The sequence below is a fragment of the Hypanus sabinus genome (genome assembly GCF_030144855.1).
Source record: "Hypanus sabinus isolate sHypSab1 chromosome 24 unlocalized genomic scaffold, sHypSab1.hap1 SUPER_24_unloc_20, whole genome shotgun sequence".
NCBI lineage: Eukaryota > Metazoa > Chordata > Chondrichthyes > Myliobatiformes > Dasyatidae > Hypanus > Hypanus sabinus.
In genome coordinates, this window is record NW_026778934.1 from 167,846 (window position 1) to 195,221 (window position 27,376).

Genomic DNA, 27,376 nt, shown 5'->3' on the forward strand with positions numbered 1-27,376 from the left:
TTAATCACCTAAAAGCATCTAATTTCCTGCAAGTCAACAGGACAAATTATCCTTTAACATCTCATATGGAGTTTATACGTTCTCCCCGTGACCACATGGGTTTCCTCCAGGTGCTCCGATGGCCTCTCCTCAGTCCAGAAACATATCAGTTGATAGGTGAGTTGATCACTATCCTGTGATTAGGGTTAAACTGGGGGGTTGCTCAAGGTGCTGGAAGGACCAACGCCATGTTGTATTCCAATCAATCAGAGAGAAAATTCTGACATTAGAGGTGCAGGATTCCCTAAAGGATAACTTAAGGTTGAATTGGTGGTAACGAAGACAAAGGTGAAGTTAGGGTTACAGTTCAAACGTTTAGTTTAACATAAGAGTATACAACTTGAAATTCTTACTCTTCACAGACATCCATAAAAGAAACCTCCATAGAGTGAATGATAGAAACACCAAAGCCCTGAAACCCCTCACTTAACACAAAGAACAGCAAAAGCATCTCTTCCCCTTCACTTGCACCAATGAAAACACTGACCACTACCCTCCACCATGCAAGCAATAGCAAAAGCCCCCTTCAGAGATCTTGATCTAGAGTCCATAACCCAACACTTTGGTATCTCAGACAGGTTCTCTCTCCATGGACGGAGAGAGGTCACTCCCGCAACAATGAGAGTGGGAGACCAGCAACTTGCTGTTCCAATTTTCCGCTTCAACTTCTCCAAGCCCCCCAGACGGACAGACTGACAGGCTGTCACTCTCCATCCAAAGGAAATCGCTCGAGTACAGTGGCCTTTTTCAGACAGCAGCCGGTGATTACAAGGCCGTCTGTCTCGATGTTCTGTATCCCACGACACTTCAGTCGTCAGAATCTGCAAGGATCCGCTCGTCTTCCAGGTTATTCCCGGAAATAACAAAAAACTCAAGTCACACAGCCGATCCTATATCCTATATTCAACTATAGCTTGAACTGCAGATCACGGACTCCAACAGAACCCCCAAACACTGTGAAAGGAAGACATGGTGGTTGTGGACCAACTGGTAGAAGTCGCTGGGTATGCAAACATACTGGTGCCATCTTTCCAAGATCCTCCTCCTTGGAGGAAGTCTGCTGAGGGGTAGTGAGGGAGTTTCTCACTGTGTGAGGAACAGTGAGTACCCTGCTGTGGGAGGGGACAGACCTTCCCATTGCAGGAAGGGCATTGAGTGGGCTTCCCATTGTGTGACGGAGTGTGTTGTTGTGGAAGTGTCCATTGAGGCACAGATCACTGGATGATGAGTGGTGAGGGAGCATCCCACTGTGTGCAGGCTGTTGAGGGAGTGTCCATCGAGGCACAGATCACTGGATGATGTGGTGAGGGAGCATCCCACTGTGTGCAGGCTGTTGAGGGAGTGTCCATCTACAGGAGGAATCGAGGCACAGATCACTGGATGAGGTAGCTTCCCAGTTGGTGCGATGGTGAACTACAGCCCCAAGGCGGGTAGGGGTTGAGGGAACAACCAGCCGCGTGAGAGAGCGAGGGGAAGGCGTCTATTCCGTCGTGCTATTGGCTCGGCGAGCCGCGCCCTCCAGCCCAGGAAGCCAATGGCGAAGCGTCGTCTGGCGCCCGCGTGCTCCCCGACCGTGTGGCACGAAGCGGCTCCAGTCCGCGTTTTTCCCGCGGCGACCAATAGCTCGCCGGCTGCTTGGTCCTTCAATGACCAATGGGCAGATCGTGGGCGGCACGTGCTCTGACGTAATTTCAACCCCCCCCCCCCCCCGCGCCACCAAACCGGTCGCTGGCTATGGATTGGCCTCCTGGCACTCTGTCCCGCCCATTCCCTCGGTGACGTCGATCAACAGGGTGGCTCTCGACACACACGCGCCACGCCCCTCCCGCGTGTCACTCTCCCTTCTCCCCCCCCCCCCGGAGCCACGTGCTGGCCCGCCCTGCTTGCCCCGCCCCCTTGCCCGTTTCCCGACCAATAGCAGAGCCAGACCGCCGCCTCTGTCTCTGTCTCCCCGCCCAGCTGCTCGCGCGGTGACGCGCCGTGTGCGGGTAGGAGGGCGTTCGGGGTCACGTGTGATCACGTCAGGGCAGGTCGGCGGGGGCCGTAGCCGGGACGCGACAACCGGACCGGAGCGGGGTTCGCCACTCACCTCCGCAGCCGGTGCTCCCCGCAACTCGGTGAGCGGCGCTGGCGGCCGGCCGGCGTGAGGTAAGCAGTCAGCGGACACATACGGCGTCCATCCGTTCCCTTTGACCGTTGTCCGGGGAGTCCCGCGACCTCTGACCCGCACTCTCTCCCGGGGTCTGGTCGCAATCCTATTGCGATGCACGCTCCGTTGCAGCCGGCGCCGGTGCACAGGTGCAAACTCTGCGCGTCATATGCACCGATGCAAAAACTCTTTGCAATAGATGCATTGGTGCGTTGCACCGATGCAAACTCGGCTTGTTAAATTACCCGCAAAGTACCCTACCCCCACCCGTGTCCCTCCGTGTCGGGAACCCGCTCCCCAACATGTCGCAGACGCGACCCGCTTCGGCTCGGAGCCTCGTGTTTGCATTTGCGAGTCTCGCCACTTCTTCAAAGTGTTGACTTTTAATCGCCGCGGCGCGTATTCACTTTGTTTTTTTGCCGGCTGCGATCTCCGCCCCTCACCCCGCTCCTCTTTTGTTAATTCGCCTGCGCGTTCGCGCGGACTTTCTGCTGTTGGGCTGAAGCGAGAACCCGTGGGATCTTGCCGGTGGGTGGAAAAGTGTGGGGAGTTGAGAGGGCGCCGGTCGGTGATGGGCTGCGAGAGTGGGATTCACCGCTGGAGATGGCATGAGACCGGGAGTGACCTGAGACTAGTTAAAAAAGGGCAACTACGGACTTAGCTTCCAGATTCCTGCCCTTCCCGCACCTGCCCACCTCGTCCTCCCCCCCCAACTTACTCCTCCGCAGCCCTTCCCTTCTATTGCCCACCCTCTGCCCAATCCCACTCCTCTTGCCCCAGCCTACGCCTCCTACATGTCTCAGTTCACTTCAGTTGAGATTATTACCCGGGTGCACCTATAATCCCGATGAGTCCAGCACTGCATAGTAATGATGAATAGCAAATAAAAGTTATTAGCTCAAAACAGCACAAACAGTTGCATCCTTCCCCTTCCTAGTCACAAGCCCCAGTCGCATCCCCCCCAGTCGCATCCCCCCCAGTCGCATCCCCCCCAGTCGCATCCCCCCCAGTCGCATCCCCCCCAGTCGCATCCCCCCCAGTCGCATCCCCCCCAGTCGCATCCCCCCCAGTCGCATCCCCCCCAGTCGCATCCCCCCCAGTCGCATCCCCCCCAGTCGCATCCCCCCCAGTCGCATCCCCCCCAGTCGCATCCCCCCCAGTCGCATCCCCCCCAGTCGCATCCCCCCCAGTCGCATCCCCCCCAGTCGCATCCCCCCCAGTCGCATCCCCCCCAGTCGCATCCCCCCCAGTCGCATCCCCCCCAGTCGCATCCCCCCCAGTCGCATCCCCCCCAGTCGCATCCCCCCCAGTCGCATCCCCCCCAGTCGCATCCCCCCCAGTCGCATCCCCCCCAGTCGCATCCCCCCCAGTCGCATCCCCCCCAGTCGCATCCCCCCCAGTCGCATCCCCCCCAGTCGCATCCCCCCCAGTCGCATCCCCCCCAGTCGCATCCCCCCCAGTCGCATCCCCCCCAGTCGCATCCCCCCCAGTCGCATCCCCCCCAGTCGCATCCCCCCCAGTCGCATCCCCCCCAGTCGCATCCCCCCCAGTCGCATCCCCCCCAGTCGCATCCCCCCCAGTCGCATCCCCCCCAGTCGCATCCCCCCCAGTCGCATCCCCCCCAGTCGCATCCCCCCCAGTCGCATCCCCCCCAGTCGCATCCCCCCCAGTCGCATCCCCCCCAGTCGCATCCCCCCCAGTCGCATCCCCCCCAGTCGCATCCCCCCCAGTCGCATCCCCCCCAGTCGCATCCCCCCCAGTCGCATCCCCCCCAGTCGCATCCCCCCCAGTCGCATCCCCCCCAGTCGCATCCCCCCCAGTCGCATCCCCCCCAGTCGCATCCCCCCCAGTCGCATCCCCCCCAGTCGCATCCCCCCCAGTCGCATCCCCCCCAGTCGCATCCCCCCCAGTCGCATCCCCCCCAGTCGCATCCCCCCCAGTCGCATCCCCCCCAGTCGCATCCCCCCCAGTCGCATCCCCCCCAGTCGCATCCCCCCCAGTCGCATCCCCCCCAGTCGCATCCCCCCCAGTCGCATCCCCCCCAGTCGCATCCCCCCCAGTCGCATCCCCCCCAGTCGCATCCCCCCCAGTCGCATCCCCCCCAGTCGCATCCCCCCCAGTCGCATCCCCCCCAGTCGCATCCCCCCCAGTCGCATCCCCCCCAGTCGCATCCCCCCCAGTCGCATCCCCCCCAGTCGCATCCCCCCCAGTCGCATCCCCCCCAGTCGCATCCCCCCCAGTCGCATCCCCCCCCAGTCGCATCCCCCCCCAGTCGCATCCCCCCCCAGTCGCATCCCCCCCCAGTCGCATCCCCCCCCCAGTCGCATCCCCCCCCAGTCGCATCCCCCCCAGTCGCATCCCCCCCAGTCGCATCCCCCCCAGTCGCATCCCCCCCAGTCGCATCCCCCCCCAGTCGCATCCCCCCCCAGTCGCATCCCCCCCCAGTCGCATCCCCCCCCAGTCGCATCCCCCCCCAGTCGCATCCCCCCCCAGTCGCATCCCCCCCCAGTCGCATCCCCCCCCAGTCGCATCCCCCCCCAGTCGCATCCCCCCCCAGTCGCATCCCCCCCCCAGTCGCATCCCCCCCCCAGTCGCATCCCCCCCCCAGTCGCATCCCCCCCCCCAGTCGCATCCCCCCCCCAGTCGCATCCCCCCCCACCACGAGTGGCAGTGAACTGTGTTTTTGAGCAAAGAGGATTGAGTGTGAGATGGTGTGTGAAATGTGAGCCGACAGACTCAGCTGGACGTTTGCGTGCAGACACAACCCTCGTCGGGGTTAAATGAGTGAGATGACGTGCCCGGTCCCTCCCGTCATCTGTATGAACGCCCAGCGCTGTGTACTGAGCTCAAACATTCCTGGGCTGTCTGCGAAGGCAAGGAAAGCTGCCTTGTCTCATCTTTGACCTTGTCCAATGTTTCGCTTTATGTCTCTCCCCGGTGTTGCACGTGTACTTGTCCTAACCCCCATGTGCACATCTGTCTCTGGCTGGCTTTCTCTCTGTCTCCTGGCACCCTCCCCTCGTACTGGAATGGGTTTTCTGGGTGGTGTGGTTTCCGTGTTGGCCACGTTTGCTAGTATCGCTGCCGTGCTGAGGGAAGTTTCCTTCTCTGGCCCTAAACCAGATGGACAGCACAGTGGCTCAGTTTGTAATCTCCATTGGCCTTCCCCTAGTCTCTCTTGTTCCCTCCCACGAACGTGCAAGTTAGCTGGCGTTATCAATTCCCATCCTTGTGGGGTGGAGGAGTTGGTGGGAAAGTCGGGGGAATAATATGGGATTGGTGTAGATGGGTCAGCACTGGCTCAGTGGGCAGAAGGGCCTGTCTCCTTGCGGCCTTGTGTAATCTGGCTGCCCTTTTAACTCAGCTACGACAGAGTTGGTTCACCGTCCCACTGGCTTCTGCAAGTGACGCTGTTTACTCAGCAGTGACAGACTCTTCGCATTGAGAATCGATGGGTAGCAACCTTCACACTCCACCTTCTTCCCCCAACCCCCCCACCACCTCCCATTCCAAGCCTCAAGCAGGTTTTCCCAACTCGCCCACACTTTTTTGTTTGGGTGTTTGCCCCCCCCCTCCACTGCTTTTCAGGTCCTGAAAAAGGGACCGAAACATCGACCCTTTTCCATTTGCACTCATGCTGAGTGTGGGTGTGTAGCTTTGGATTTCCAGCATCAGCAGAACTTCTCCTGCAGTTTTTAAAGGATTATCTCTATTTATCACACGTCCATCAAAGCATACAGTGAACTGCGTCTTCTGCGTCAACGACCAGCACAGCCCAGGGCTTGTGCTGCGGGGGGGGGGGGGGGGGGGGGCGGTGCCATTAAATGTTGCTGTGTTTCTGGTGCGGGTGATTCCGCCTGTCCAGGCTACCAAGCTCCCGAGGGTTCGGCCCACCATGCCTGTGTGGAACAATATTGCAAATTAAATCTCTTCTGCTTCCGGGGTTTCTTTAACGCGCGTACGTCAGAGCGTCGAGGTGTACAGTGCAGTGTGCCGTCCTGCATCAACGGCCAACGTGATCCGGGTGCAGCCCGCACGTGTCACTGTCCTTGTGGTGCTGGCACAAGGTGTGCGCCGTTTCAAATGACAGCTGGAAAGGGACCAGTCCGGTCCTCGGGTTGCAATTCTAGATCGTGAAAAGGGCAAAATGTTTAAGGAGCGGTGCCTTAGCAAGGTGACGTCCTTCATAAAGGATCCCCAGCACCCAGGACAGGCCCCCTTCCCACTGTTCCCATCAGGGAGGAGGTACAGGAGCCTGAAGGCACACACCCAGTGATTCAGGAACAGCTTCTTCCTGAATCTGACATCCGATTTCGATATGAATTTGTGATGTATTGTACTGCTGCCGTAAAGCTAACAGATTTAATCAGACACTAAATCTGATTCTGATGTTAACAGTGTCGCAGAGGAACTTGCTGCCGTTACTTGGAATGTGTTGATAGCAGCCAGAGGGTCGTCTGGCAAGTGCGAGGCTCTTAAAGGTGAGATGTCAAGAGTTCGAGGACTGTCCCTTCATGTCTGTGTGCAGGGCCAGTCTGCCAGGAATAAGGAATCCTGGGTGACCGAGGGCATTGGGGCCCGGCTCAGGAGTGAAAATACAAAAATCTGAGGTGCAAAGGGATTTGGGTGTCTTTGTGCTGGATTCCCTAAGAGGTAATTTGCAGGTTGAGTTGGTGATGAGGAATACGAAGTTAGCATTCATTTTGAGAGGATTAGAATATAAAAAACAAGGGTGTAATGTTAAAGCACTGGTGAGGCCTCATCTGGAGGGTGGTGAGCAGTTTCGGGTGCCTTATCTAAGAAAGGATGTGCTGAAACTGACTAGGGTTCAAAGGAGGTTCACAAAAATGACTGAGATTGAACAGCTTATCAAGTGAAGAGCGTTTGATGGCTCTGGGCCTGCACTCACTGGAATTCAGAAGAATGAGGGGCGGCCTAATTGGAACCTATCAAATGGTGAAAGATCTCGATGGAGAGGATGTTTCTTCTGGTGAGGGAGTCTAAGACCAGAGGATAGAGCTTTTAGAAAGGAGATGAGCAATTTTTTTAGCCAGAGGGCGGTGGATCTGTGGAATTCGTTGCCGCAGGCAGCTGTGGAGGCTGAGTCATTAGGTATATTTCAGACAGAGATTCTTGATTAGTCAGGCCATGAAGGGAAGACTGGAGACTGGGGCTGTGAGGGGAAAATGGATCAGCCATGATGAAATGGCGGAGCAGACTGGATGGGCCAAATGGCCTGTTTCTGCTCCCATGGCTATGATCTTAGGTCAGGTACCAGAAGCTGTGGAGTACGAGGGATGCAGTTGTGCATGCTGGTTTCCTCCTTGCAGTAGAAGATTGAGGAAAGTAGAAAACGGATTCATAAACAACACGCACAAAATGCTGGAGGAACTCAGCAGATCAGACAGCATCTAAATAAAGGGTTAACGTTTCAGGCCGAGACCCTCCATCAGGATCGGAAAGGGAGAAGATGCCAGAATAAAAAGGTGAGGAGCTACACTTTATATTCTGTCTGGGTAGCCTCCAACCTGATGGCATGAATATTGATTTCTCCTTCCAGTTAATAAAAAAAAATCCCTCCCCACCCCTCTTCTTCTGTTCCCCGCTCTGACCTTTTACCTATTCTGTCACCTCCCCCGGGTCCCCTCCTCCTCTGGTCCATTCTCCGTTCCTGTTGGATTCCTTCCTCTCTAGCCCTTGCCTTTCCCACCCACCTGGCTTCACCTGTCACCTTCTCCCTAATCCTTCTCCCCCCTCCTCATCTTTTTATTTTGGCGTCTTGACCCACTTCCTTTCCAGTCCTGATGGAGGGTCACGGCTCGAAGCGTCGACTGTTTATTAATTTCCATAGAGGCTGCCTGACTCTGCTGAGTCCCTCTGGGGTTTTGTGTCTGCTCTTTTGGAGCTCCAGGATCTGTGGACTTTTTCTGTTTATCTCATGGCATGCCCACAATCTGTTGTAAAGTTGTCCGGTGATTAGGATGTGGGGCCTGCAGAGCATACCGACAATTCTAACCCCTACCTATGTCTTGGAATGTGCGAGGAAACTGGAGGACAGTCACACAGACGTTCATGGGGCGAATGTGCAAACAAAACGTTCAAAGTACTTTTGTTATCAAAGAATGTATACCTTGTACACCCTTGAGATTTGTCTCCTTACAGGCAGCCATGAAACAGTAAACCCAAAAGAACTCATTTAAAAAAAAGACACACCCAGTGTGTCGAGTGGGAGAGAAAGACAAACAAGCAGTAAAAGTAAGCGAACAGCATTTCGAACGGCAGTGGGTCCTCGGACACGAATCGCAGAGCAGGCTCAGTTCAGCGCACAGTGGAATAAACGTCCTGAAGCAGCAAACCAAACTGGCCCGATCCTTGCCTCTGCTTCCCGACACCCGGCCTTTTAAATTGCCCAAACTCGGGTCGTTCCTCACTCTAGGACCCGGTCCCTGACGCATCGATACGCTCTGGGTCTGGACCCCGGCACCATGTTCCGGCCCGTATGTGATCATTCCAAATCGCCCCAGTGCTTAGATCGATCTAACTTCGCTTCTGATTTCCTCCACTCTGACTTTAAAGTCTAATGCTTTATAGCGTCAATGACCCGGCTGCATTTCCCACCGTTCTCTGTAAGGGGATCGCACTTTCTTGCCGTGAGTGTGTGCATTTCCTCTGTCTGCTCCAGTTACCAACGACACTGCAAAGCCTTACTGGGCGGGGAACCACAGCGGCCGCTTTCGGCCCTGCTAGCAAATGGGACTGCGTTCCTACGTGAGGTCAGTTGGTTGCACGACTGGGTGTGTGCAGACAGAGGGCGTGTGCACCGGGAGGCCAGCGTGCATACACAGAGAGGTGGCTTGCACTGATTCCTTCCTTGAACACTGCTCCCCCCAGCAGCCCTGCAGGCAGTTCCGTGTAGTAAAGAGCCCAGTGCTCGGGCTGTTTGCTGTGGGAGGCTGCGGTCGGGAGCTTGGTGAACAGCCCATCTGGGGAGGCTCAGGTCACGCGCTGCGTGTCTGTGTGTGTGTGTGTTTGTGTCTCTCTCACTCACACTCACACTCACACACAGGCATTTCCTGCTTCCTGTCCCTAGGGCATTACCATCTTGCTGACTAGCTGCCTTCCCTCCAATTGTACCCACAGAAGAACAGACGTGCTCACAGACACGCTGAGGCACACACAGGCATGGACACAGGCCGGCAGACAGGCGCAGACATGTACATAAGACACAGAAATCGAGAAGCAAAAAACACACAGACGGATGCACGCACAAGGACGCTTACACGCACAGATACGTGCAGGGGCACGCACACAGAAACACTTCCACAGAGAGAGAGAGAGACAGACGCACGCACACACACACGCACACACACACACACACACACACACACACACACACACACACACGCCATGTGCACAGAGAAAGTGAGCTCAGAGACTTGCTGCATCTCTCAGTCTTTTACTCTCCTTTAATTTTTTTTTACATTGTCTGAACCCCTGACTCCAATCTCTGTGACCCCTGTTGTAACCCTCGAGACCCCTCCTGCAATCTTCCCTGACACCACTCATTAGGGCTAGAATTCCCCTACTGGCCTCCAACCTCATGTCACTTTCTCGCTCTTTGAATTCTTTCCTCCCCGCAAACTGCTCAGAATGAACAGGATTCTTTGGGAGTCAGTGCCTTCCCTTCCACAGCCAGCGGATCTGAGCATCTTGTCTTTGGACAGTGCCCTGGCGAATCGTCCTGCGGAATTCCCCATCAGTTCTCTCACACACCCAGGTCCTGTTGTGCTGCGGAACAGAGGGAAGGGAGGGTTACAGTGCCGATGGTTCACGCCCTTCCATCGGCCATCTCCCACTTCCTTCCTTCGTCTCTGCTCTTTTTCAGGTGGTTTCAGATCTCTTGCCCGGTCTGTGGTGTGGATCCTGTCTCTGCAGCAGTCTCAGTCCTTCCACCCCGCCCCCCCAAATCCCTCAGGGTCAGGGGTTCTCTCTTGAAGCTGTCCCCATGAGTATGTGATGATGTCACAAGGCAGTGGTTGTTCAAGATCAAAGTTTTTCTCCTGGATGAGCTGTCAACCATGGCTGACAAGTGACTGGTTTTAAGGCACTGTCGGTAGAAATGGTTCCGCCGGGCCTAGTCGCTGAGCTGAACATGAGTGCCAGGGCCTGGACTTGGTTGTCAGAGGCTATTTCAGACACGCTGTTGGGAGCATTTAGAAGATAGTGGGAGCTTGTCCCCAATACCACCCCCAGCTATAACAACTTTAAGGAACCAATAATATCAACGTGAGGTGTAATATCACTGACGTGCATTCAGTAGCCACTTTACCACAGACAGGACATGTGTTCCTTTACTTGTTCGTGGACTTCTGCTGCTTAGCCCATCCACTTCAAGGTTCTTAACTACACTCAGTGGCCATTTTATTAGCTCCCCCCCCCCCCCCCCAATGAAGTAGCCACTGGGTATATATTTGTGGTCTTATGTTGCTGTGGTCACTCACTTCGACCTGTTGGGTGTTCAGAGGTGCTCTTCTGCACACCACTGTTGTAACATGTGGTTATTCGAGTTACTGTCGCCTTCCTGTCGGCTTGAACCAGTCTGGCCACTCTCCTCTGACCTCTCTCATCAACAAGGCGTTTTCGCCCACTGAATCGCCGCTCACTGGATTTTTATCTTTTTTGTTTCTCGCACCATTCTCTGTAAACCCTGGAGACTTCTGCATGAAACTCCCACTACTATCTGAGATGCTGAAACCACCCCATCTGGCATCAACAATTGTTCCACGGTCAAAATCGCTTAGATCACATTTCATTCCCCATTCTGATGCTGGGGCTGAACAACAACTGAACCTCTTGACCGTGTCTGCATGCTTTAATGCATTGAGTTGCTGCCACACAATTAGCTGATTATATATTTGCACGAATGAGCGGGAGTGCCTAATAAAGTGGCCGCTGGGCGAATATTTGTGTGTGTTCGAAAATTGCTGTGGTATGCTGGCACAGCGTGAAGTAAAATTAAAATCAGGATCTGCTTTGGTGTCACATACGTTGTAAGGTTTGTTTTGCGGCAGCGGTACAGTGCAAGACATAAGAAATGCTATAAATTATAATAAAAATGTGTTAAAATCAAACTAGCAGTGCACAAATAGTGAGGTAGCATTCATGGGTTCGTTTCTGTTTATAAATCTGATGGCAGAGGGAAAAGGCTGTTCTTGGAACATTGTGTGCGTCTTCAGACTTGTGTACCTCCTCCCTGATGAATAGGGAGCATTTTCGGTGGCAGAGTTCCTTAATGGTGCTGCCTTTTCAAGGCATCGCCTTTTGAAGGTGTCCTCGATGGTGGGGAAGCCAGTGTCCACAATCGAGCTGACTGAGCTTGCAGCCCTCTACAGCTTTTTCCAATCCTCTGCGGTGGCCCCACCGTACCAGACGGTGATGCAACCAGTCAGAAAGCTGTCGACGGTTCATCTGTAGAAGTTTGCTAGTCTTCGGTGACATAGCAAGTCTGCTCAAGCTCCCAGTGAAATATAGCTGCTGACGTCCCTTCTTCGTAATTGTATCAAATGCTGGGCCTATGATAGATCTTCAGAGATGTTGACACCCAGGAGCTTGAAACTGCTCACCCTTTCCACTACTGATCAAAAAAAATTAAACAATTATACAGAATAAAGAATTGTACAAAACAAATTTAGAGCCATGCATGGGGAATAAGATGTATTTAAATATATAAATACCAGCACATATTTACAATGTAAACAGCATTCTGAAAACCCGTTCAAAGTGTTTACAGTGCAGTTACTGAGGTAATCGAATTGGGTGGGGGAGAAAGCTAACCAGGATAGTTGATTGGATTAACTGTCTGGGGAAAGAAACTTTTAAGATGGTGGAGCCTACAGCATGGAGTGGGTCCTTCTGGGTTCTCAAGTCAAGTCACTTTTATTGTCATTTCGACCATGACTGCTGGTACAGAACACAGTAAAAACGGGATAATGTTTTTCAGGACCATGGTACTACATGAAGCAGTACAAAAACTACACTGAACTACGTAAAACGACACAAAAAACTACACTAGACTACAAACCTACCCAGGACTGTGTAAAGTGCACAAAACAGTGCAGGCATTACAATAAATAATAAGTAAGACAATAGGCACAGTAGAGGGCAGTAAGTTGGTGTCAGTCCAGACTCTGGGTGTTGAGGAGTCTGATGGCTTGGGGGAAGAAACTGTTACATAGTCTGATCGTGAGAGCCTGAATGCTTGGTGCCTTTTCCCAGATGGCAGAAGGGAGGAGTTTGTTTGAGGGGTGCGTGGGGTCCTTCATAATGCTGTTTGCTTTGCGGATGCAGCGTGTGGTGTAAATGTCTGTAATGGCGGAAACAGAGACCTCAATGATCTTCTCAGCTGACCTCACTGTCTGCTGCAGGGTCTTGCGATCCAAGATGGTACAATTTCCGAACCAGGCAGTGATGCAGCTGCTCAGGATGCTCTCAATACAACCATTGTAGAATGTGATGAGGATGGGGGGGGTAGGAGATGGACTTTCCCCAGCCTTCGCAGAAAGTAGAGACGCTGCTGGGCTTTCTTGGCTATGGAGTTGGTGTTGAGGGACCAGGTGAGATTCTCTGCCAGGTGAACCCCAAGAAGTTTGGTGCTCTTAACAATCTCTACTGAGGAGCTGTCGATGTTGAGCGGGGAGTGGTCGCTCCGTGCCCTCCTGAAGTCAACAACCAGCTCTTTTGTTTTGTTCACATTCAGAGACAGGTTAGCCGTCCAGCAAACTCCAATTTAATCCCAGCCTAATCATGTCTGTACTGGTGGTGTAGTGCCATCTGCACTGGACTTTGGGGCAAAAAGTTCCAGGGTTCGAATGTGTCAAGCTAGCGACAAGTGCTACTGAAGCGGCAATTTTGCTGCCTATGGCACCAACTAAGGCGCGAGAGGAGTGCGGGACAATTTACAGTGATTAACAAACCGGAGAAATCCCACACGGTCACGCAGAGAGTGTACAAACTTCTTACAGGCAGCGACGGGTTATTGAACCTGGGTTGCCTGTACTGTAAATGTTAAGTGTTTGTTTTGTAGCTCTATACCTCTTTCCAGAAGGGAGCTTTTGGAAAAGGCAATTTTTGAAGGGTAGGTAGTGTCTACAATGATTTTCCTGCAGATAGACCATATTGTCATTAAACATCTCCTCCACGATCTCCATCAGCACAGGTGCACCATAAGACTTGTGTGTATAGCCCCCTGCTCTACTCACTTTTCACCTATGACTGTGTGGCTAAGCACAGCTCCAATGCCATATACAAGTTTGTTTACTGTCGTAGGCAGGATCAAAGGTGCCAACGAATCAGCCTACAGGAGGGAGATTGAAAATCTTGGCTAAGTGGTTCCGTAATAACGTCCTCTGTCAGCAAGACCAAGAAGCTGATTATAGAACTTCAGACGATTGAAACCAGATGTCCATGAGCCAGCCCTCATCAAAGTGGTGGAAGGAGTTAGCAACTTTAAATTCCTAGCTGTTATTATTTTGGAGGATCTGTCCTGGACCCAACACACAAGTGCAATTATGAAGAAAGCACGGCAGTGCCTGTACTTCAGAGATTCAGCACGACATCTAAAACTTTGACAAACTTCTATAAACGTGTGGTGGAAAGTATATTGACTGGCTGCATCACAGCCTGGTATGGAAGCACCGATGCCCTCGAACAGAAAAACCTCCAAAAAGTAGTGGATACGATCCAGTCCATCATGAGTAAAAGCCCTCCCCGCAACCGTTGAGCACGTCTACATGAAACGTCGCAAGAAAGCAGTATTCATCGTTGAAGGACCCCTGCCACCCCTCTTCCCACCGCTGTCATCACGAAGGTGGGACAGAAGCTTCAGGACTCCCAGTACCAGGTTCAGGAACAATTATTACCCCTCAGCATCAGGCTCTTGAACCAAAGGGGATAATGTCACTCAGCTTCACTTGCCCCATCATTGAAATGTTCCCACAACCACTGAACTCACTTTCAAAGGCTCTTCATCTTGTCTTCTCGGTATTTATTGCTTATTTATTTATTTATTTATTTATTTATCTATCTATCTATCTATCTATCTATCTATCTATCTATCTATTTATTGTTATTGCTACTTATATTTGCACAGTTTGTTGTCTTCTGCACTCTGGTTGAATGCCCAAGTTGGCTGCTCTTTCTTATTTTATAGACTTATTGAATATGCACACAAGAGAATGAATCTGAGTTGTATGTAGGGACGTGTATGCACTTCAATGATACATTTACTTAAACTTTGTAAAGGAGCATTTATTTCCAAATGAAATTGGATCCATCCTTATTAGGATCTGTGAGGGACCTTGGTTGGCATGGGCAAATATACTCAGTGGCCACTTTATTAGGTACCTCCTACTGGGCAAGGTCTTGGAGGTATACAATAGGCTTCCTTCACTGAGGTTTGGTGAGATTAGAGGTTACAATGGTGAAAGCTGAAATATTTAAGGGGAACCTGAGGGGAAACCAGTTCACTCAGAGTGTGATGTGGGAGTGGTGGATGTGGGTTCGATTTTGGCATGAAAGAGAAGTTTGGATAAGTAATGGATGGGGGTGGGGTGTGTGTGGAGGGCTTTGGTGTGTGCCGATGGGACGAGACAGAATAACCATTTGGCACAGGCTAGATGGGCTAAAGGGCCTGTTTCTGTGGTCTGCAATGCTATCTCCAGATAGAGGAGGGCAGTCGACTGTGGTCTTGCCAACCACACCATCCTTGCTCTGACAGCCCCAAGATAACCCTGCCATCTCGCATACAAGGAGACAGGATGAGTAGTCTACTTACTTCCTTCGCACCCCTCCCCAAAGCCTGCCCCGCTGTTCAGTCTGTCTTCCATACAAGTTTCTCATCGCCCCCACCACCAAACCGCATGGTTCAAAAATGTATCTTGACCCGCTTGAAACTGCCTCAGTCAACCAGTCTGGTACGTCAGAAAGCTGCAGGGATTCAGCGGCTCTACTCACTGGGGTTGGGCTCTTGTTGCAACCTATTGAGATTGAGTGGGGACGAGGGGGGACGTTGCCAATAGAGGGTAAAGTCTAGGACCAGAAAGCACAGCCTCAGAATAGAGGGGCATCCCTTCAAAACAGACACAGTGAGGAATTTCTGTAGCCTGGGGGTGGTAAGTCTGTGGAATTCATTGCCACAGGTGGCTGTGAGGACCAAATTGTTGCATATACTTAAAGCGGAGTTTGATAAGTTCTTGATTAGTCAGGGTGTCAGGCTATGGGGAGAATGGGGTTGAGGGGAATAATAGTCAATGTGGAATGGTGGAGCAGACTCGATGGGCTGAATGGCCTAATTGTGCCCCTCTTTCTGATGGGTTTGTGCCAATCATTTCAAATTTGGACCCATGTCTTGTACTCCCTTCCTTGTTGGAGACTCAGCCCCTGGCGGATGGACTTTTTCTACACCGGTTCCACAGGAGAGAGTTGTGGGCGCGACTCAGTACATCAGGGAAACCAGCCTCCCCTCTGCGGACTCTGCTTGCACTTTTCGGATTTCCACTGCAGATTTTCTTCTCACACCTGCGTTTGTTGAGACACGTCATTTGTGTTAACAGCAAACACAGCCGAGGATGTGTTGGGGGGGCAGCCCGCAAGTGTCTCCACACCGTGCTCGACAAAGCAATACAGATCACAACCAGACAGAACGTGGCAAGCCCCATTCCTCCCTCCCGTCCACCATGCCACCTACCCTCCAGCCCCAGGGCAGGCCAATCATTCCCTCTACATTCCTGTCTAACAGGCTCTTAAGCACCTCGGTCATTAGCTCAGTTACCTCCACACAGCATGCTCCTTCTACGCCAATGGTGCCGAGGTTAAGAGGATTGAGAGCTTCCAGTTCCTTGAGTGAATATTGCCAATAGTCTGCCTTGGTCCACTCGTCAGAGACATGGTTTAAGAATATGTTGGTGAACCTCCGAGACTTGGGGCTGGCAGCTAACGAAACAAGGATGACAACTAAATACTTTGCTATTCACACTTTTTCTGGTAAGCGGTCATCGCAAGCAATAGTCTGTAACTTCCCTTTGGACTTGGAGACAATTCGACGTGGCAAGGACAGCCGACAGGCCTGTCGCCAAGAGCATGAAGGATTGGACGCAGGCTGAATAGAAGCCGTGGGGATCCAAGCCCCAGAGTGTATCGACGTCACTCAGTGCGATGGTCACATGGAGGTTTACGGGCCGGATCGAGGCGGCAGAGCTTGTCGTTTGGGTGGAGATTTAAGCTGCCGGGCAGGGTGGCGAGGAGTGAGCCGGTTCAGATCGCTGCTCGAAGCAGCAAGGCCTGATGTTCAGTTGGAGAGTTAAGCTCCGGACCAGATTTGAAAGGACAGGGTGTGGGGGCACGAGGCGAGGTACGGGCTAATTAAGATTGCTGCTCCACAACGTTTACTCGTCTCTGCACTGAACTATGTGTCTCGGACTCTCTTTGTAGACTTCAGTTCAGAAACACTACTTGCTTGCGGTTACCATTAGCATGATGTTTTTCTCATTACACATTGGGTGTTCGGTCTTTTTTATGGGTTATTTTTATTGTTTTCTTAGGGGCATGATGTGGTTTTTTGAATTCTGCACAATGGGTGTTTTTGATTTTGGGTTTCTTTGTTTCATGGCTGCTTGTCGGGGGACGAATCTCAAGATTGTATAATGTATACGTACTTTGTATACGTATAATGTATGCGTACTTTGATCATAAATGTACTGTCAACCTTCAGAAAGCTCATCAGTGCCTCTGCTTCCTCGAGAGGCTGAAGAAATTCGGTGTGTCCCCATTGACAATTAACGATTTTCGCCGAAGAGCCACAGAAAGCGTTTTGTTTGCGTGAACCACGGCTCAGTACAACAACCACTCTGCCCGTGACTGCGAGAAACCGCAGAGCGTTGTGGACACGGCTCAGCACATCACAGAAACCAGCCTCCCCTCAGTGAACTCTGACTTCCCGCTGTCTCAGTAAAGCAAAAATCAAAGACCCCAGACATTCTCTCTTCTAACCCACAGTTATCAAACTATTGAACGGTCTGATACGATGGACTCTTTCACCTGATTTTCTGCCTGCACTGTACTTGACTATGTAACACTTCATTCTGTATTGTGTTATTGTTTGTCCTTTGTACGAACATTAATGTTGTGAAGCGATCTGTATACGCGGCATGGCAAAACTTTTCTCTCCATTGTTCCACATGGCAGTGATAGGTGGACCTTTTGTGTGAGGGTTGGACTCCTATAACTTCACCATCTTCAGTATTGTGCAAAAGGCACACATATAGACCGAGGGTGTCTTAAGACTTTTGCACAGTACAGTCAGCCCTACTTATCCGCGAGGGATTGGTTCCAGGACTCCTTGCGGATTCTCAAGTCTCTTATTCAACCTGCCTCAATGCAGTGGACCTTAGGACCCAGTGGAACCCGAGACCTTATTTAACGTGTCTCAGCGCGGTGGCCATTAGGACCGGCGCCGGAGCTCTGAATCCGCAGTGTTTCTGTTCACAGAAGTAATCACGATTGAAAATAAAGTGATTGGAAAGAGGTAAAAAGCCATTGGTCATTGGAGAAGCGTTAGGCTACATCAGTCAACGATCGGAACAATTTTAAAGGATAAAGTGAGAAAGGCTCTGCCCCAATGAAAGCTGCAATTATTACTAAGCAACGCAGTGGTTTAATTACAGGGTTTTTGATCCTCCACATCGACCCGGCACGGTGGAGAGCGCACTCGGGAGCGGTCTGTCACTGGATCGATCTCGGGCCGTTCCCGAGCCCGGTGCTGAAACAACGTTCTTAAGGGTTTTATATGCACAGAAGAGTAAAATATATACAATATATTAGGACAAACGTTTGACTAACTGATGCTAAATAATACTGAATATACCTGTTCCGACTTACTTAGTAAGAGAGCTTCCGATTTTTTTGATCCTGATCCATGATAACCCATGCACATCCTCCCGTATGCTTTAAATCAGTTCTAGATTACTTATAATACCTAATACAATGTAAATGCTATAAAATAGTTGTTATACTGCATTGTTTACGGATTAATGACAGGAAAAAAGTCTGTACATGCTTGAACAATGAATGCTGGAAGAGCACTTGGGGGTTTTCGCGATTCGCGGTTGGTTGAATTCATGTATGTGGAATCCGTGGATAAGGAGGGCTGACTGTACCGTATTAACTTTATGCATTGCACTGTACTGTCACTGCAAAAAAGAAAATTTTTGACATATGTGAGTGATGATACACCTGATTCTGATACAGTTCTTTACTGTCGACTGAGAATGGGAAGGGGGCAGGGAGAGGGGAATCATAGTTGGAAAAAGGAAAAGGGATTAAGAAGCACCAGAGAGACGTTCTGTAATGAACAATAAACCAATTGTTTGGAATCATATGACCTTATCTGGTGTCTCGGGGCTGGGTGTGTCTGCGCCCAGTCCACCTCCTGCTCCTGGCACTCCTCTGCCACCTGTCACATGATGCACCACCCTCATCATTTCCTACATCCTTTGCTCCCGCCAGATGTACAAGCTCGCTCTTCACTCCACCTTGTCAAATACAGCTCTGCATAAAAGTCTTGGGCATCCCAGCTTAAATGTACTTTTGATACTCTAAGCCTGTACTCAGAGTTTGGGAGACCAAAGGGAGACTGAATACACACAGATACAGCCAAATGAAACAGCGTTATTCCGGGGCCAAGGTGCAAAACACAGTACCAACATTCATTTACAGCACAAGGCGCAGATAGCACATATAAGATAGCAGTAAAATACAGTCACACACAAAAAAATTCCCAAGTCCCTGAGTCTGTGAATGTCGCAGCAGTTTACAGTCGAACACAGTACAGCTTGTCTCCTGCCGAGTGAACCATGTTGCACCGCATCTTGTAGGGCGCACCGAGTCCCACACAACTCTCCTTGGCAGACGACGCCGTGGCTCGAGGCCCCGTCCTCGCTCCCTCCCATCCACCAGTAAGTCAGTGAATTAGACTTCCAGCATTCCACGTTAACAGTGTCAACAGGGTCTTGCAATCACAAGAAAAGGGGCTGACGACTGATACTGTGCCTCATCATGAGGTTTGCACCTTACTGTCTGCATGTGTGCACTTTCTGTGTAACTGTGACACTTAATTCTTCATTCTGTTTCTTTGTGTGCTACATCAGTGCACTGATGTCATGAACTGGCTTGCAGAACCTTTGGTCCATGATACAACAAAAGCCTAGATAGAGGACATGGAGTGGATGTTTCCTATAGTGAGGTAGTCTAGGATCGGGGGAGGGCACAGCCTCAGAAAAGAAAGACATCCCTTTCTTTGAACAGAAGAGGTGAAATTTGCACGTCACCACCAACCCTGAGATTCTTTTCCTGTGGGCAGACTCAGCACATCTACAGAACAGTAAACAACAAACTGTGCAAATGCAAATATAAATAAACAGCGATAAATGACGAGAGCATGAGATAACAAGATAAAGAGTCCTCAAAGTGAGATCATTGGTTGTGGGAACATCTCAATGGATGAGCGTAGTTATCTTATTTTCTTCAAGAGCCTGATGGTTTGAGGGGCAGTGATTGATCCTGAACCTGGTGGTGTGAGTCCTGAGGCTCCTGTACCTTCTACCTGATGGCAGCAGTGAGAAGAGAGCACGGTCTGGGTGGCGAGGATCTTTGATGATGGTTGCTGCTTTTCTGCAACAGCGTATCATGTAGATGTGCTCAGTGGTTGGGAGGGTGTTAACCCGTGATATGTGGTAAAATTCTCCACTAAAGGCATACGAGGCCGTAATGCAGCCAGTCTGCACGCTTTCCAGCACACGTGTATAAGAAGTTTGACAAGATTTTTGAAATCATGCTGAATCTCTGCAGTGTGTCGGGAAGGAGAGGAACTCTCGTGTTTTCTTTACAGTTATATGATGGGTCCAGGACAGGTGCTCTGAGATAGTGGCACCCAGGAATTTAAAGTTACTGACCTCCACCTCTGATTCTCTGATGAGTACTGGCTTATAGACTTTTGCTTTTCCTGTCCTGAAGTCTACAATCTGTTCCCTGGTCTTGCTGACATTGAGTGAGAGGCTGTTGTTATGACACCAGTCCGCCAAATTTTCTGCCTCCCTCCTCTACACCGATTTGATACAGCCCACAACAGTGGTGTCATCGGCAAACTTGTATATGGTGTTGGAGCTGTGCTTAGTGACAGGTGTAAAGCGAGTAGAACAGGGGGCTAAGTACACAGCCCTGTGGTGCAACTGTGCTGATGGAGATTGTGGAGGAGATGATTTTACTGGACTGACCGGTGTCTGCGAGTGAGAGGGTAGTGAGTCTCTGGAATTCAATGCTCGACATGGCTGTGGAGGCCAAGTCATCAGGTGTATTTAAAGCAGAGGTTGATATACCTGCTGACTTGGGCTACATCCACACTAGACCGGATTATTTTGAAAAATGCCGGTTTCGCGTAAAATCAATAGGCGTCCACACTAGGCGTTTTTAAAAAATATCTCTGTCTACATTAAAACGGATATTTCAGCGAACCTCCTACTGCGCATGTGCGGGACACATCTATTGAAAACAAGCGACATGTTTGCTGTCAAATCTCGTTGTGAAAGACGGTGTGTATGTGTGTGTGTTCTGTTACAGACCCGAAAAATTTAAACAACGGGCAGCTGTTGGCTCTCGCGCAGGAGAACTTAAAACTAAAAAAAAACAAATACTGGAGCGTATGGAGGCAACCGACAGGGAGTTCACGGACAGATTGACCCGGCTGATGACGAACATTGAAAAACTGACTAACTCTGTTGCATTAATAAAGTACCTTGTTAAATATGTAAAACATGTCTGCATCAATATTATCTTGTATTTCCATACAATGTTACACTAGGCTGTTACACATCTATTGTCAGAGAAATACTTCCATAAGTAGGTAAACCACCTTCATACGAGCAAGGACAGAAAACAGGGCAAAGTGAGTACAATCGGCCCTCCTTATCCGCAGATCCCGCATGCGCGAATTCAACCAATTGCGAATTGTGAAAACCTGGAAGCGCTCTTCCAGCACTTGTTGTTCGAGCATGTACAGACTTTTTTCTTGTCATTCATTATTCCCTAAACAATGCAAAATAACAACTATATACATAGCACTTACATTGTATTAGGTATTATAAGTAATCTAGAGATGATTTAAAGTATACGGGAGGATGTGCGTGGGTTATCACAATCAGAATCAGAATCAGACTTAATCGCCAAGTACCTGTACACATACAAGGAATTTACTTCCGGCAGATGTTGTCTCTCTGCTCATTACAGATGATAAATATAAATGAAAATATAGATTATACATATAAGTAGCGCAATCCAAGTAATAGTTAGCCGACAGTTAACTGGCAGTTAACTGTTCAGCAAAGTGACCGCAGTAGGGAAAAAACTTCTCCAGTGCCTATTAGTCTTAGTCTGGAGGGATCTGAAGCGCCTACCAGAATTTGCATCAGAATTGGAAAAAGTCAGAAGTTCTCTTACTAAGTAAGCCGGAACAGGTACATCCGGTATTATTCAGCGTTTGTCTTGGTATGTAGTATATTTTACCTTTCTATGCATGTAAAACACTTAAGAACGTATGTTTCAGCGCCAGGTTCGGAACAGAAGTTCTCGGGATTTGGGACAAATCGCTCCCGAGTGCGCTCTCCACCGTGTCGGGTTGATGTGGAGGATCAAAAACCCAAAACCTAATAATCAAGCCACTGCGTTGCTTAATAATAATTGTAGCTTTCATCGGGGCAGAGCCTTTCTCACTTTATCCTTTAAAATTGTTCTGTCCGTTGACCGACCTAGCCTAACGCTTCTCCAATGACCAATGGCGCTTCACCTCTTTCCAATCACTTTATTATTTTCGATCGTGATCGTGATTATTTTCGTGACCGGATCTGCCCAAGCAGCGTTTTCAAAACTACACACCCTAGAGAGTGTTTCTGAAAAGCTGCGATTTCAAGGGGACAAAAACGCTGTTTTAGTGTGGACGGAGGGTAAAAACAAAGAGAAAAAGCTTCGGTCACAGATTTATCCAGTGTAGTGTGGACGTAGCCTTGGTTAGTCGGGGTATCAAAGGTTACAGGGTTATTTATTTATTCACTGAGATACAGCAGGGAACCGGCTCTTCCAGCCTTGCTGCCCAGCAATCCTGATTTCACCCTAGCCTAATCACAGGACAACTTACAATGGCTAGTTTACCTACCAACTGGTACGACTATGTGAGGAAACCAGAGCACCCTATCGTATAACCCTCCATTTTCCTATCATCCATGTGTCTGTCTAAGTTTCTTAAATGTCCCTAGTGTGACTGTCTGTATCACCACCCCTGGCAGGATGTACTGCACACCCACCACAATCTATTTAAAAAGAACTTGCCTCTGATTAGCTTTACTAAAAGATTAGACTGACTTCTCATGCATATATCGCTGCATGCAGTGAAGTACGTTGTTTACATAGCAAACCACACAGTCTGAGTATTGAGCTGGGGCAGCCCACGGCTCCTGCCACACTTCTGCTGTATGTTGCCAGCCCTGATTGATAGCGTGGACTGTGGGAGGGAACCAGAGCTCACAGAGGAAACCCGTGTAGTTCATGGGGAGAGCTTGCAAGCAACAACGGGAATGGAACCTGGGGTCGCTGGTACTGCAAAGCACCCCCACCCCAAAATAAAAATGTAGAGTTTGATGGGTTCTCGATTAGTCGGCGTCAGAGGTTACGGGGGAATGGGGTTGAGAGGGATAACAAATCAGCTGTGATGGAATGGCAGAATAAACTCATTGGGCCAAATGGCCTAACTGCTCCTATTCCTCATGGTGAAACCAATTTGTGTCTACCTTGTCTTCTATCTTTTCGCATTTCCCCATCCCCCTCCTACTTTCAAATCTCTTACTATCTTTCCTTTCAGTTAGTCCTGATGAAGGGTCTCAGCCCAAAACGTCGACTGTGCTTCTCCTTATAGATGCTGCCTGGCCTGCTGTGTTCCACCAGCATTTTCTGTGTGTGTTGCTTGAATTTCCAGCATCTGCAGATTTCCTTGTGTTTGTATCTACCTTGTCATCGACACTCAGATTTTTCTACGTTCCACCAATTAAATTCAAATGGGTACCAGCTGTGGCATACAGGAGTCAGAAAGATCACAATCCAGGTATATGAAAGTTCTGGTGAGGCCACATCTGGATTTTTGCATTCAGTTCTTGTCACTCCATTATAAGAAGGGAACAGCGGCTTGGGAGGGTATGCAGAAGAGATTCACCAGGATTTTGACTGAATTGGAGGATGTAGAAGCCATGTGTCTATTTTCCGTCTGTTGGATCCACAATGGCAAGAGAAAGTTTGTGAACCCTTTTACGTTTACCTGGTTTTCTGCATTAATTACTCATGTGGTCCCATTTTCATCTAAGTCACAATAATAGACAAACAATTGTATTTCTTGTCAATACTGAGTACAACATTTAAACAATCATAGACTAGGTTGAAAAAAGTATGTGAACCTCTGGGGTAATGCCGTCTACAAAAGCTATTTGGAGTCTGATGTTGCAGTCAATGAGATGATACTGGTGGTGTAGGTTGTAGAGGTCCCCTGCCCTATACAAAAGACACCCAAAGTCTGCTCACACAGAGCCTGCTCTTCTCAAGAAAGAATTGTTTATGTGCACCATGCCGCGATCAAAACAACTTTCAGAGGACCTTAGAAGAAAAATCGTAGAGATGCACCAAGCTGGCAGAGGCCACAAAGGCATTTCGAAAGATCCAAGTGTTCATCGGTCCACAGTAAGCAAAATTGTCTACGAATAGAGGAAATAGTAGTGTTGCTACTCTCCCTAGGAGTGGCCGTCCTGCAAAGATCACACCAAAGGCAAAGTGCAATGTTGAAGGAGGTAAAAAGGAACCCAAGGGTAACAGCAAGACTTGCAGAAATTTCCAGAACTTGCTAAAGTCTCTGTTCATAAGAGAAACACTGAACAAGAATGGTGTTCATGGAAGGAAACCAACCGCTCTAAAAAAAACCACTGCTGCACATCTTAAGTTTGCAAAAGACCACCTGGATGTTCCACCACACTTCTGGTACAATGTTCTGTGGACAAATGAGACAAAAATTTTACTTTTTGGCAGAAATGCACACTACTATGTTAGGAAGAAAAAGGGCACCGCACACCAGCACCAGAACCTCGTCCCAACGGTGAAGCGTGGTGGAAGGAGCATCGTGGTCTGGGGCTGCTTTGCTGCCTCAGGGCCTGGACAGCTTGCAGTCGTCGAGGGAACAACGAATTCAAAATAGTGTCAAGACATTTCACAGGGGAATGTCAGGTTAGCCAAGTCAGAATCCAGACCTTAACCCAACTGAGATGCTGTGGCATGACCTGAAGAAGGCTGTTCATGCAAGGTATCACAGAAATATTGATGAACTGAAACAATTTTCTATGAAGGAATGGTCTAAAATTCCTCCTCGCCATTGTGCAGCTACAGGAAACGTTTGGTGGACGTTATTGCTGCTAAAGGAGAATCTACCATTTATTAAATACTAGGGTTCATATACTTTTTCTAGCCTAGACTATGAATGTTTAAGCAATGCGTTCAATAAAGATGTAAAAAGTACAATTGTTTGTGTGTTATTAGTTTAAGCAGACTGCGTTTGTCTATTATTAGTTGAGTTGAGGAGGAGTGAATTGGGAGATTACTTTTTGTTGACTGTTAATAGGAGCATTATTAGATCACCTAAATATGCTAATTAGTTACACTAACTTTGTTATTTTGCTAACTAGAATGTTTAGTTACGCTATTGAATGCTAATAAATAGCTAATCGAGTTTTGTTAGTATTTTTGTCACTACAGACTCATTTGTTGTTGCCGATTTCCGTAATAAAGGTTCGGATGTACCTTCGTTGGCTTAGAAATTCGATTTTGGAAGTGCGCCACACAGTGTTGATTACCCTGACTTTGTCTCTCAACGGTTTTGGTTTGCTCCCAACAAACCACGGCAGAGGGCATGAGCTGGACCTGTTCGGTCTATTTTCTCAGAGGCTGAGGGGAGTTGTAGAGCATTATCAGAGGCGTAGACGAGGAGTTCCCAACCTGGGGTCCTCAGATGGCTCGGATAATGGAAGGGGGTCCAGACTCTTCTGTCCAGGATGGCGTAGTAAAGGACCAGTTTTAGGTGAGACGGAAGTATCTGTCAACGGGGTTGGAGGACTGCAATGGTGGGAGGGAGGTGCTCTTGTTACTCTGTTACTGGGCAAGTTCTATTTTCTCTTGTTCTGTGTAGATCTGCCAAGCATTGTGGGCACGCTGTGTTGGCACCAGAATGTCTGGCAAAACTTGCGGGCTTCACTCTCGGTTGTTGCGCTTCACAGTAAGTTTTGATGTACGTGCGATAAAGAAATTTGAATCTAAACTCAGATCCTGCATGACCAGGAAGTGGCCCTGGAGTGTATTTCTTGCGTGTTTGTGATCTGCGGCTACTGTAGCCCAAACACTTCAAGGTTTGATGTGTTCAGAGATGCTCTTCTGCACACCACTATTGTTACAGGTGGTTATTTGAGTTACAGTCACCTTCCTGTCCCCTTCATTTTCTTTCTATCACTCCCTCACTCTCCTGAATCTGTCCCCTCTCTCTCTGCACCTCACCGTCCCTCTGTCTCTCTCTCCCTCCCTCTTCCTCTCTGCCTCACTATCCTCATCTCTCTCTCTTCTCTCCATTTCATTCTCTCCGTCTCTCACCACCCGTTTCTCTAACCCTCTCTCCCCACATCTATCTATCACTCTGTCCCCTTTGCCTCTCTTCCCCCTCCCCCCTCCCCCCTCCCCCCTCCCCCCTCCCCCCTCCCCCCTCCCCCCCTCCCCCCTCCCTCTCTCTCTCTCTCTCTCTCTCTCTCTCTCTCTCTCTCTCTCATACTCACACTCTCTCTCACACTGTCACTCTCTCACACACTCTCGCACTCTCTTTCTGACTCACACTCTCTCAGTCACTCACTTATTCTCCTCCCTCCCCTCTCTCCCCTAGGCTAACTGTCTCTGATTCTCTGCTCTCCCATTGAAATGACAGGGAGAGGGAGAAAAATCAGTTTCTTTTAATTTGCATGCCAGCCGCTTCGCTGCAGGGAGTCCCACACACAGTGTTTTGGGAGGAATATTCTGTAATGGACAGAGTTCCCTGCACGACAACCTGCTGACCCAGGGATTCACCAGCCTTTGTTACCCCACCCACTCCCACAGTACAGAGACCCGCTCACTGCCTTTAATCAGTAAAGCATTCCGTCTCCACTGGTCTTGTTTCAGTCTGCTTCTGAATTCTGTCTCTTGTTTCTGGCCATGATCGCTGCCTGTTCTTTAAGTCTTTGCCTCTCTTGTTGTGCACGTGTAATGTCTAGCAATATGTCACCCGGTTTCTCCTTTCTCTCTGCCTCCATCTTGTTCTTACCCCGTACCCCCAATTTCACACCAAATCACTCTCTCCATTCTGCCTCTCTCTCTAACATCCTCTCCCCCATCTCTATCCTCCCCATCTCTACCCCCTCTCTCTCCCCCTCTCCCCTTCCCCCTCTGTCACTCTCTCTCTTCTCTCTCTCTCTCTCACCCTCTCTCTGTGTCTCTGTCACCTTTCTCTCTTTCTCTGTTTCTCACATTCTCTCTGTGTCGCTTTCTCCCTCTCCCCTTCTCTCTCCCCTCTCTATTTCTTTTTCACAGCTGCCCCCGGGGCTTGCCGTCACACCATTAACTCCCGGGGGCGTAAGTGGGCAGTCAGCGAGGGATCTGGCAGTGCATCAGATGCTGCGGTGTCCAGGGGCAGTGTGAGAGGACGTGTGCCTCCGAGCCCTGCCTGAGCAGCCCTCTCGCCTGGCCGTGACCTTCAGAGGGCCCAGCGGTGCTGCTGGCTTCCCGGGCCCACGTGACGCCCTCGCTTCAAGGCAGCAGTTCGCTCTAATGAGCAGCATGAGTCTCTAATCGATGGTGTTGCAATGAGCTGGAGGGGGGAGGAGACTTACGGGGGGGGGGGTGGCTGTCCGTTACTGGCATAAAGCAGCTGAATGCTGTGGTCTGCTCCAGACACACACACTCCTGGCTGTTCAGCCCATCGAGTATGTGTGGGCCATTTACCCCGATGTGTTATTCCGCCCCCCCCTTCTCAGTATAAGC

The 27,376-nt window shown here is 50.1% G+C and overlaps 1 protein-coding gene across 4 annotated transcripts in view; it reads left to right on the top strand.

Moving 5' to 3' along the window:
- The first annotated feature begins 2,035 nt into the window (after positions 1-2,035).
- The window catches only part of LOC132385484 (methyl-CpG-binding domain protein 1-like), a 237,946-nt gene continuing 212,605 nt past the window's right edge, over positions 2,036-27,376 (top strand). For 2 of the 4 annotated variants that reach the window (XM_059957582.1, XM_059957589.1), the window contains exons 1-2: positions 2,043-2,187; positions 6,587-6,669. The gene's annotated coding sequence lies outside the window, so the exon portion shown is untranslated. Of the gene's footprint in view, positions 2,188-6,586; positions 6,670-27,376 lie in introns of all 4 variants that reach the window. The other 2 variants (XM_059957579.1, XM_059957588.1) reach the window with 1 other exon arrangement.